The sequence below is a fragment of the Medicago sativa genome, chromosome 7 (genome assembly GCF_051527215.1).
Source record: "Medicago sativa cultivar Bolivia chromosome 7, Bolivia_mono, whole genome shotgun sequence".
Lineage (NCBI taxonomy): Eukaryota > Viridiplantae > Streptophyta > Magnoliopsida > Fabales > Fabaceae > Medicago > Medicago sativa.
The window spans coordinates 18,863,909-18,873,907 of NC_140755.1; the positions used below are offsets into that span (position 1 = coordinate 18,863,909).

At 28.3% G+C, this 9,999-nt stretch overlaps 1 non-coding gene across 1 annotated transcript; it reads right to left on the reverse strand.

The window, feature by feature from the left end:
* Nucleotides 1–1,444: 1,444 nt before the first annotated feature.
* On the reverse strand, nucleotides 1,445–1,587 carry LOC146904809 (U4 spliceosomal RNA). Its single transcript, XR_015020739.1, has one exon. It is a non-coding gene; the product is annotated as a U4 spliceosomal RNA (small nuclear RNA).
* Between the last annotated feature and the right edge of the window lie 8,412 nt (nucleotides 1,588–9,999).

Genomic DNA, 9,999 nt, shown 5'->3' on the forward strand with positions numbered 1-9,999 from the left:
GGTGATGTGGAATGTTTTATTAACGCATAATTATAGTTGCAATTGTAGGATGAAGTTGCCTGCCTATAAATGTATCTCCATGAATCAAGCACTTGGTATGTTGCAATTCAATAAATGTATCTCCATGAATCCACGACCCTAACAACATTGTTTACAAATACTCACTTGAACACTCCAACGAAAACCTCAAAGCAGTTGGTGTGTATACAAATTGTTGTAATAAAAATGCTATTGCATCTAGTTACTGCACACAAATCTTTGCTTATTCTACTAATATTTGTGTCTTCCTCTTCCTTCTCATTTAAAACTTGAGAAGAGGTAGACAAGTAATGTAGGAATGTAGTGGTAGCTCGATCAAAGCCGGTCAATAAGATAGATCTGGATCCTAAGGCCATCTCCATCTGTTTCTCTGCTTTGTACTTGAACTATAAGAATTGTTTTATAAGTGTGAGGTGTTATAGCTCTTGCTACACCATTCAGATTCTATTGGTGGAGTGCCTCCAATGTGCATTCAAATGGGACATGCTAGACTAACCATGCTGGAGTTTATAGCAGACAATATATTGGTAGATAACAAACTATCAACTAAATTGTCTCGAGATAATTTTTACCAAGAGTAAATATTCAATTAGTCGTTCAAATGATGCATTAGTATCAACCAAATCCTCCACTTAATCAAATTTCTAAAATAATCTATAACTTTTCAAAACGTTAAATCAATTTAATCAAATTTCTAAAATAACCTTTAAATTTTCAAAACGTTAATCAATTTGGTCCCTTTCTCACATTAATTTTGATAACATTCATTGCCAAGTTGTTGCATATTTAACTATCCATGACCATGGAGGCTCTGCCATTTGATTATGAAGATGAGAATGCGAGGAACAAACTACCAGGTTTTGACATTTAGGCTACAATATCTCTTCTTTCTCATTCTTCCATTTTCTTTTAAACCCTAACTTGATTTTTCCATCCATTGTGAAGCTTATCTTTGGTGCATTATTACGAAACCAAGTTGGAATTCAAAATGTTGGGAACTAAACTGCGTATTTACTTCTTGTTTTTTGTTTTTTTTATAATATAAATTGGGTACAACAAAATACATGACCAATTAAGAGACATCATAACAGTAACGAAAAACATATTAAACTTTTTATTTATTTTTACAAATTTTAAATATAATTACTAAACAAAAAATTAAAATGTTTCTAGTTTAAATTAAAACAAAAATTTAAATGTTTTTAGTTTAAATTAAAACAAAAATTTAAATGTTTTTAGTTTAAATTAAAACAAAAATTTAAATGTTTTAAGTTTAAGTTTAAAAAAAATTAAAATGTTTTTAGTTTAAATTAAAACAAAAATTACAATTTTTTTAGTTTAAACTAAAACCAAAAACATTTTGATTTATAAATTAAAAAAATTGAACTAAAATTGTAGGACTTTACCCCTAAGGGAGTCCTTCCAGAAATTCTCGAAGGCTTAAGTTTCCCTAAGCCTAAGAGGGGGTTTGGAAATAGTTTTCAACCAGCAATAGACGCGCCTCGGTTAGAACCTCATTAGCTGCGTCATTGCCCCAAGCGCAAAGATGGTTATAGCAGCTCAACTATGCTTGTTTATATATGAACTCTAGCCTCATCTTTTTTCAAATACGAGCGATGTGGGACTAAAATACACAACTTGGAAACTAAAGTCACCACTAGCCACGCTTTTGCCTACAACACAAGTCCATTATACCTCATTCAACAATCTTTTGACTTAACTAAAAACACTTTTAAATCTAAGTTATTCATGAATTTACATGTACGAATAATATATTAACACCCACGACTGTCACGCAAACATGCTGTGTTACATATCAGAGACCCAAACTACCAAATGAAACAGTTAAATAAGCCACAAAGAGTATTTGTTTGGACATACAGCTTAATTAAGAGCTGATAGTATAAGTGATTATCATGTAAGTTGTTTCTTGGTCCATTGTTTCCTTTACCACGCCCAAAAGGTTTTCTACCCTCAGTAGCATTAATCAAAATACTGGAATCCTCAGCAGCAGGAGTAATAGAAGTAGAATAATTGTTGCTTTCTTCTTGAATGACAAGTGAGTAAACTTTGTTAATAGAAGGCAAGGGATCCATGAGAAGAACTTGAGATTTAACCACATTCAAATTATCATTTAAACCAGTTAAAAATTGGATGACTTGATCCTCCAAACGATGAAATCTTGCTGCACGCATAGCTTCACAACGACAAGGAACAGGACATGTGCAAAGAGGCATGGGGAGATGAGAATTAAGTTCTTCCCATAGAGTTTTCATTTCGGTGAAATACTCTAACACAGATTTGGATCCTTGATTCAAATTATTGATGGAAGAACGTAACGAAGCAATGCAAATACGATCAACCTTTGCAAAACGTTCTTTGAGTTCTTTCCACACATCAATTGCATTTTCATGGAAAACAAGAGTTTGAGCAATTTGTGGCGAAACCAAATTAACTAACCATGAAAGAATAAGATGATTGCAACGTTCCCACGCATCACGATTCAAGTCTTCAAGATCAGGTATAGGGATAGAACCATTGATGATGAACACAAGTTTATTCTTAGCACCGAGAGCGCGTTGCATAGATCTGCTCCAAGCGAGGTAGTTAGAACCAGTGAGAAGAGGAGTCACAATAACAGAATTTGGACCCTCACTAGGATGAACATAGAAGATGGAATCTGTGTTGACCTGATTTTGTTGATTGCGAGGTGTCATGGTGATGTAACAATCAACAAAAGGAAACTACATAAAAGCACGAGAAGGCAGAGAAAAAATGAAGCTTGAAGAAGAAGCTTCAATGGCGGAAGTGCATCTGAACCATAACTAACTTTCTCTCTCAGGATAAAGAAACTGATACCATATCATGAATAGAGAGAAAATGAATATTCATTGTATTGAATTGAATGAAATGAAGTACAATTATACTACACAGCAGTAACTTACTTGTACTGCAAGTAACTATACAAAAGCTAGCTATTATTGTTTGTATGCTCATTGTGTGATACAAGTCTATCAAAAATATTCAGACTGTAAGATCCAATTGCCTAGCATATTGGCATGCTTCAACTAGGTTTGATTTGCTTTTCCTAAGTAATAATAAATTATAGAAAATGTTTTAAAGAGTATATCAAGAATGTGTTGAAGAATGTATCAAGAAAAGAAGTATGTTGTTGTGTGTAAAAAAGAGTGTGACACGATTTATGCATACATGGTCCATCATATGAGGCCACACAGATAAACAATCAGCAACCTATACACCATGTAATTATAGAGTATTGGAAGGGTGTGTGTGTCACCGCATTTTTTATTTTTATCCATCTTGTATTGAACATTGGTTGATTAATGATAATAGTTAACTTTGCTTTGGTAAAAAAAAAAAACAAACTCTTTTACAAATTAATATATAACTAATTTCAGGGAGTTAGGTGCATGTCCCCCATATTTTTGTTCAATTTTTAAACATATCATATATACATGACACAACTTTAAAAATAAAAGTAGATAAAAAAAAATGTAACATGACAGGGAAAGGGTTTTTTTTTTTTTCCTTTCAATTTACACACATTTTTTCTCCTTGATTGAGAACTTTATAAAATTTTCTACATCTAAAATTGAAAAGATTTGATTTTTTTAAGAAGCTAAATCCGCTCATCCAATTGACATCAAAGAGAATTGAACCTAAGACTTTGATGAAGAGCACAACACTAATCAAATTCCTTCCGGTAGAGGTCTTCCTTCTAAAGACTTGAACAACACAAGTGATCTCTCATGTTGTGAAAAGGGCACTTCATTTGATGCTACCGTAAACTTGAGTCCATCCACCAACCTAAAACAAGAATGAGATAATAATTTTTAAACATAGCATACATACAAAGGTTAAATATGTTTTTAGTCTTTATAAATATATCAACTTTTCGTTTTAGTCTTCATAATTTTTTTTTTCAACTTTTGGTCCCCAAAAGTTTTCCATCTTCACTTTTGATCATTCCTTTTAAATAAACTCATATATAAAATTCATATTTTTGAATAAAATTTTGCAGAAAAATTATAATATTATAAGAATCTCTTCCAAAAAAAAATTAGAACTTTTTTAACAAAACATGAATTAAATATGAATTTTTATAGTTTTGTCGGTTAAAAATTTATATTTAATTCATATTTTGTTAAAAAAATCTAATTTTTTTCGAAGATATTTTTACAATATGGTACACATTTCTGTACAATTTCATTAAAAAAAATACAAAGACTTCACATGAGTTGAATTAAAAATAGGGACCAAAAGTGGTGATTGAAAATTTTATAGGAACTAAAAGTTGAAGAAAAATTATAGAGGGACTAAAACAAAAAGTTGATATATTTATAGGAACAAAAAACATATTTAACCATATATACAATATACCAATTAAATACTATTAAACACTGACATAACACACATAATAGTTTTAAAAAATGAATGTTTAAAAGTAACTACATATATACAGGGGCGGACCTAGACTTACAATGTTGGTGAGGCACAATATTTTTGTCAAATAATTAAATTAAATTTAATTTAATAAGAAATTATATTAAAAATAGTTGCAGCAAGCAAAATTACAAAAAAATGAACTATTTTTCACTTGTTGAAAATGAACTAAAATTGCATCGTTACTAATTGTTCTAAGAACATCTCTTTCTATATATGTTACAAGACGATCATTTAACCATTGACCACTTATCTTTATACTTAGTTGACTCTATACATATTTTGCATATACTCTGTGAAATATAGAGATATTAAGTCCCACATCGGCTACATTGCAAGCTTACAAAGCCAAACTATAATATAAATAAGTGAACAACATAAGGCAAAGGTAGAATAATTCTCTTTGTGGTGCATCAAATGCATGTGGGCCATTCACGTTTTGCATCAAATGTACTGCACTAGTTTAAAGTTTTTGGCTATACTTGCGTTTTGGACCAAACAAAAAAAAAGAATAATTTATTAATACTCGGTAAATTAATAAACTCTCTAAAATAATAAATTTGTCCGGTCCCGACTTGGCCAATGTAAAAAATTGAAAAACTTAATAAAATAATAAGATAATAATTTTTCGGGAGATCCCTTTATAATTTTCGGTCCCAAGAAAATCATAAATTAATAATTCATAGAAACTGAAAAAAAATATATTAAGAATACATTGAACACATTTGTTCCTCTTGTTTAAATTTATTGTACTTCAAAAGTCATTATTGATTTTCAATGCATATGAACACAATAGTTACTAATTTATGTTGAGTCCCAAGGTTCGTTGCAACGTAATTCTAAAAGGCATAGACTAATTTGCCTTTTTGTTTGGTATGTACAGTATAATTACTTAAAAACTCTTTAAATTAATAATTATTAATTTATCGATAAATTAATAACTCTCTAAATTAATAAATTTCTCCGGTCCTGACATTATTAATTTATAGAGTTTTAACTATATATGTGTGTGTGTTGTTGGTGTTGTGTTTGACACAAAACACCTTTAATATAAAGTGTTGGTGCTAAATAGATTGAATTGAATATCATCAAAACACAATAAGATTCACCTGCTGCCCCTCAAACCACACCCTGTATAGCATGGTGTTATTGATTCTCAATTCTTTTGTCGATTGATGTATTAAAGTTCTGCTTCTAGTCAATTGAATATATGAATCTTGATCTATAACACCTAGATATAATTTTCTAGAAAATTATACAAGATGTTAGTATCTGATGCTGGATTATTAACATAATTGAGTTGAATTATAGCGAAAATTTAAATTCTTGTCGTAACATAAGTACAAGGCCAGAATATGAAGCAAGAGTTAAGTAGCCACCAAAAACAATTTATATATTTTTCTTTGATTAGAAATAAAGTTGACGGAAGATAGATGTCATATATATAGTGCCTGAATGGAGAAGGAGCTTGAAAACTTACTGAAAGCTCTTTGTACACATTTTAAGTTCATATCATGCGGTTACTTGTTAATGCAATATTATGTTGTTTAAATTTAACTTGTAGAAGTAATCAAATATTATAATCACCAAAACACGATTGAAGTCAATACATGAATTTCAAGCTTGTGAGGCATAATAGAACAAGCGAACAATTGAAGCACTCGAGCTAAAGTAGCCATTTAAAATTGATATGGACAAAAAAGTTAAATTAAAAATATTTTCTATTCAGCATGCAATGATTTGGAGGCATCTATAGTTATCAACATCAACATAAATGTCAAATATAAAATAAATAAAAAAAGGAAAATTAATGTAAGAATCTAATAATTAATTTAAAAAAAAAAACTGATGTTAGAAAATACTCTATCTTTTTTTATAGAACAACTTTTTCCAACCTTGAGAAAGACTCCAAGGTTATTTAACTGTTTGTAGTTAAATGATGCATGAGTGCTTCAATTTTCAACTCATCACGAACTTAAGAAGAGTGTATAATAAAAAGTAAATTTTGGTTTTTAGAAATTTCAATTTTCCTCAAAGACAAAACCATGATGCAAGGAAACCCATTGTTGCAAACCTCAAAACCTATGGAGATACATTGAAGGTGTAATTGAATAAGAAAATGTTACAACAACATGTTATAGTTCCTTAAAAAAAAAAAATGTTATAGAGCATAATATATATGTTGAGGTATCGATTATAAAATCTTCAATACCATAACCATAACCAATTTGGAAGAAACTTTTAAGAATAGACAACACTTTTTCTACGTTATTTATGTAACGATGGTCCTATTGTTAATATGTGAAAGAAATAAATATAAAAACTAGAACAATAAATAACGAAATTCATTCTTTTTGTTAATATTTAATGATCTAAAAAGTATGTAACTTAAATCATTCTAAGAAATAGCCATTACAATATTTAATGTTGTATATCAATTAACAAAGAGAAGAATTTTAGCAAGCTATCAAACATCGTTGAATGCATATGGTTTAATAATTAAAGAAACTATAAAAATACAATTAATATTTTTCATATATTTTAAATTGAAAAAATTATTGATAAAGATAAATCACACACAATTGACTTTTCGTATTGTTATGAAGCGAATGTGATTGTTGAAGTCATGCATTTCAATCACAAACAACACAACCAAATACTTTCATCATGAACTACCAATATATCTTGCAAAAAAAACATAACTTTCTCGTTTTTTTTATGTATTAAATATGACTTTTTGTGTCATGTATATCATGTGACAATGAATATTATATATGATAGAAATATAAAGTGATTCTAAATTTTAAACCCTTTTACATTTATGAATTACTAGCATTCAAGCGGATACTTTGTGCCGACATGTCTGCCTTTTTTACTCCTCTAATGCGTATAAATTATAAGCAATGTTTTTATAAAATTTTGATTAAAGATGTTTGTTACTTTTAAATACTAACAATCTATATTTATCTTTTACCAACAATATAAATATGTTAAAAATTCTTATCTTTTTCTATAACACCAAATAACACCAACAATATAGCATTCACATATTTGTTTAAGAGTATAATAGAAATAATGAAAAATTTAACCCAAAAAAATCATGCATTCCTTAGTATAGGATAGTTAGTTTAATTTGAACAAAAAACAATTCAAAGGCAATTTTTTTCCGGATAATTGAGTTTGTTATTTGATTCTTTATTTATTAGTTTTTATTTTGAATAGTTATCTGAGAGACAATTTTATTAGGAAAATAAAATAGTTATTTGATCGAAACAATTTATTTCTCAATTGAAATCAATAAGTCTTTGTTACATTGAACTAAACCGATGTTTCAATCCTTCCAATTCAAACTTCACTCTTTAAATATTTTGTTACGAGAATCTCACTTTTAAATTCATTTTCTTTTATTCATTGTTTCATACTAACTTTTCTTTATTCTCTTAGCCATTATTTTTCTTAATTTTCTTTCACAACTCACCTAAGAAAAAGATGAACAACACTCTAACACCATTCTAGAATTCACGGCCTCAATCATCTTTTATATGACATAATATTACCAATGTCATTCAATGTAATAGTTGCCAAAGTAAGTTTGAAATATAAATGTTTGTATTTTTTATTGATACAAACAATAAATATTAATATAGAATAATTTGTTTAAGGGTATATACATTCTTATATTTTTAAATAACATCAACAATAAACGTTATGTAGACAAATTTGTTTAAGAGTATAATTGAGATAATAAAAAAGTCAGCCTAAAACTATGTATTTCCTTTATATATGTATTTATTATCTATCAAATAACTATTTAAATAACAGATATAAAATGTTATAACATTATAATATTTTATGAAAAGATTATAAATTACATCAATTTCCACAGTAAAACTAGATAATGAATTTCAACAACATTAATTATTTCTTTTGTGTCTCATTTGTCTTCGTCTATTGTTTTATTGCCTCTCTAATTATTAACGTACACTTTTATAACATAAAATAAAAAATAAAACAATTTGAAGGACATAAAATAAAAAATTGAAATTAGTCTTAATATACAATGTACTGTCTAATTTACAGTTATTTTTTTTTTCTTTTTTTGAGAAATATTGAATATATAAAGTTAAATAATACATACTCAACTCATGCATAATATAGAAAAATTATCACTGAAGTACATAAAACTGAAAATTGAAAAACATTATGTGTTCTAAAAACCTACCAAAATTCATAAGAGTTGCTAACCTACAGTGATATCATACGAGACAATTAACAAATAGAAGCAATTTTCATTTACCTTCATAATGTAAGGTAAATTATTACAACCCTCTCTTGCAATTAAAAAAAGTTATAGTTACACGCATTATTCTAAATATAACAACTAAATAATAATTTTTGTTTATTTGATTGCTTATCATACGACAACAAGTTCTATATAATATGAAGCAAAACATTTGAAATCAAATGTGAGACATTACTATTGACCATCCGAAGTATGCTTGCATTGTTTATCCATTAATGTGTAGATCTCGTATTGTTATGTGCCTTCAAATATTTTAAAACACAACATTCTAAGAGAAAAGAAATCTTAGATCAATCTCACAGAGATATACAATATCACTGCAATAATTCATGAGTCATAAATCTATATTTTCATTTGTTATGATTTCAAATAGAATTCAACACCCAACCTACTAAACCTGCGAAGCATAAGATGACGAAATAAGAACTGAAGCACCTAAGCCAAATAGCCATTTGAGATTGATATAAACATTAACAATATGTATTTATCAATATTAACATTAACTTAGGACTGTGTGTGATATGAACATCCATCCTCAGCAGAATGCTTGAATTGTTTATTATGTATTGCGCCAATTTCGCTCTATACATGTGCTTACATCTAAGGAGAATCAACAGTTCTGTCCAATCATAGCTCTCGAAATCTTCCTCTTTTTTTGATAACTAAGTTGTAAATCAAAAATAAATTAGTTGTTAAAATTAAATAAAATGATGCATTTATCATTAAACAAGTAAAGTGTCATTCTAACAAACCTCACCTCAAACATTCAGAGGTTCCCACATATCTTCCTTATTTCAAACTTTTTTCTTGCATTCTTCCTCCGTTCTATCCACCTTGTCATTTTTTCATTTAAACTATAAAATAACACAATGCATTTATCTAAACACAATTCAGAAAAATAGCCACTAATTAAATTCATAATTATAATTGGTTATAATGTGTATAATATATACAACATCCTAAATCTATATTGTAAATTACTTGTGCTAACAGTGATTAACAATATCACTTACCTAATTCACAAGTCATAAATATACATCTTCATTTGTTAAAATTCTATAAAGATAAAAAATAAACACCACAACCAAGTTTTTAAAAGATATAACACCAAGCTACGAATCGAAGCACACAACCCAAGTAGGCAATTGGAATTGATATGGATAAGAAAGTCAAATTAAAAAAAAAAAAATTTC